The sequence below is a fragment of the Etheostoma spectabile genome, chromosome 15, assembly GCF_008692095.1.
Source record: "Etheostoma spectabile isolate EspeVRDwgs_2016 chromosome 15, UIUC_Espe_1.0, whole genome shotgun sequence".
Taxonomy (NCBI): domain Eukaryota; kingdom Metazoa; phylum Chordata; class Actinopteri; order Perciformes; family Percidae; genus Etheostoma; species Etheostoma spectabile.
In genome coordinates, this window is record NC_045747.1 from 33,640,624 (window position 1) to 33,643,696 (window position 3,073).

Here is a 3,073-nt window from a genome sequence, read left to right on the forward strand (position 1 = left end):
CTCCTGCCATGCTATACCATTGGTGCCAGGTACCATTTGCCCTCTACCATGTACCATGTACTACCTGTGCCTGTCCATGTGCCATGTCACATGTACCCTGTGGCATCTACCATGGTGCCATGTGCCATCTACCAGTCCAGTACCATGTGCCATGTACCATGTGCGATCTACCATTGTACCATGTACCAGGTACCATGTTGCCAGTTACCATTTTACATGTACCAAATCGACACTGTACCATGTACCATGTGCCATCTACCTGTACCATCTACCATCTACCCTGTACCATGTACCATGGGCCATGTGCCATCTACCATTACCATGTACCAGGTGCCATCTACATGTACCATCTACCATCCTACCATCTACCAGTTACCATGGTACCATGGTGCCTCTACCATGTACCATGTACCCGTACCATGTTGCATCTACCATGTACCCTCTCCTATGTACCATGTACCATTTTCCATCTACCCTAATTAGGCCTCTACATGTAACCCATGTGCCATCTACCATGTACCATGTGCCATGTACATGTACCATGTACCATGTAACCATCACCATGTGCCTATCTCCATGTCCATTTACATTCACACAGTGTTTGAAACTGTAGTAACTGGAACGTCCCAGCCTTTCCTATGCTATATCATTTGTCCGTTCACAACCGTGACTCCTTGGCAACCATAAATGGGAGCAGAGGGTTACGGCAATAAAACATAATATTAATAAAGGCATTTTGAAGGCGATCCATTAGGCACTCTAAATGTTACCCTCTGAGAAACCCACTTTTATTCCTCTGTGTAGGACATTGGGTCCAACTTCTATAGTTTTATATGACATGAAGGCCCCTTCAGACACGGAATACTCGTACAGTGTATTTACTTAATAGTCACACAGTACACGATGTTTCTGGACATTACTGGCTCTTTTTTGTGCTTTTTGGCTTTTTTCCCTTTCCTTTATTGTGTATTTCATATTTCTTTTTTTTTTGCATGTTATCCATGGTTTACAACGTGTAACAAACCCAAAGCCCCTCCCTCCCCGCCAACTGATATTAACCAATCTCAAGCTTTTCTGCTTCCTGACTGCTAGTAGTTCCGTACCTAGGTACTGTCATGGAGGGCCCTCGATCTGCTGGCTTCTGACTGCTATTAGTTCTTTACCTAGGTACGTCCAGGCCTCATACTCTGCTCCTGACTGGCTATATTGATCCTTACCTAGGTACTAGTCAGGGCCCTCATAATCTGCTTCTGACTGGCTAGTAGTCCTTACCTAGTACTGTCATGGCCCTCATACTCTGCTCCTGACTGGCTAGTAGTCCTTACCTAGGTAGCGTCAGGACCCTCATACCTCCTGCTCCTGCCATGGCTAGTATCCTTACCTTATGTACTGTCAGGGCCTCATACTCTGCTTCTGACTGGCTAGTAGTCCTTACCCCCTAGGTACTGTCAGGGCCCTCATACTCTGCTCCCTGGACGGCTAGTCGTCCTTACCTAGGTCTGTCAGGAACCTTCATACTCTGCTTCTGACTGTCTAGTAGTCCTTACCGTATGTACGTCAGGATGAGCCTTTCATACTCTGCTTCTGATGGCTAGTAGTCCTTACCTAGTACTGAGCATGTGCGCTCCCAACTAGATGGAAAACATAAGTGAGATGGGTCTCACCTGTAACTGAACAGAGAAGCTCAACACACAGTGTGCAAAGAGGAGCTGCAGCAATGTGCTACCACATAATGTGGATTTTTTGTAATTAAACCACAGAAACCTCTTATTGGTAAAACCTCTAAATACAATTATGACTTGGAAAATGACATAATAGGAGCTCTTCATTGTTTACTGACATGGATTGTTCTTGAACCCCCTTTCTTTGACAAGGCAACCACTCCCTAGTCCTGTATCAACAGAAGCCCATATTCCATGTTTATCGCATCATGTCAATATAGATGTGAGGTCATCGTGATAAATTTAGACATATATTTTCAACATTCCAGCCATTCAATGAATTAACCGTTTTTTTTTCCTTTTGTACTGTCTCACTAGACAATTAGAGGGCAATGCCAAAATCTGTAACCTAGGCAACCACTACACAACCATTATAGCCCCAATATTGGTGGGACTACTGTCGCTGTTTCTTTATAAAGATATATCCAAATTAGCATTTATATTAATATGTACCCCAGGGTTCGTTCATATCATATTTTTGAACCCACGATCCGAGTACATACCTTGACTGTTTTTTAATATTAGTTTTTTTTTTGGGAGGGGGGGGGAGAGTATTGGTGTGTGTGTGGTGTGGGGGGGGTGGGTTCAGTAACACATAATACAACTTTTTTGCTGCCACATGGCATCATTTTTGTCATAGAGTCCATACCCTTTGCACCACTGTAATACAACAGAGCAATATGCCAAACAAGAACCAGCATTCTTTTATTGATCTTGATATCATATATATGGTGTTTCCCCCCCCCCACACACACACACACCCATACTCCTCCCCCCCCCTCCCCAAAAAAAAATAATATTAAAAACAGTCAAGGTATGTATCGAATCGTGGGTCAAAAATCATGATATGAACCGAACCCTGGGTTACATATTTACATATAAATGCTAATTCTGATATATCTTTATAAAGAAACAGCTACAGTAGTCCCACCCAATTATTGGGCTATAATGGTTGTGTAGTGGTTGCCTAGGTTACAGCTTTTGGCATTGCCCTCTAATTGTCTAGTGAGACAGTACAAAAGGAAAAAAACGGTTCATTTCATTTGAATGGCTGAATGTTGAAAATATATGTCTAAATTTATCACGATGACCTCACATCTATATCTGACATGATGGCGATTAACCTGGAAATGGGCTTCTGTTGATCCAGACTAGGAGTTTGGTGCCTTGCTCAAAGACAAGGGGGTTCAAAGAACAATCCCTGTCAGTAAACAATTGAAGAGCTCCTATTATGCTCATTTTCCAAGTCATAATTGTATTTAGAGGTTGTACCAATAATAGGTTTCTGTGGTTTAATTACAAAAAAACTCCACATTTATGTTGTACTGCACATTGCTGCAGCTCCTCTTTTC

The 3,073-nt window shown here is 42.6% G+C and overlaps 1 long non-coding RNA gene across 1 annotated transcript; it reads left to right on the forward strand.

Annotated features, from left to right (window-relative positions):
- Window positions 1–1,248: 1,248 nt before the first annotated feature.
- LOC116702628 (uncharacterized) lies at window positions 1,249–1,798 on the forward strand. The gene is made up of 2 exons (XR_004335224.1): window positions 1,249–1,552; window positions 1,610–1,798. It is a non-coding gene; the product is annotated as an uncharacterized LOC116702628 (long non-coding RNA).
- Window positions 1,799–3,073: the final 1,275 nt, after the last annotated feature.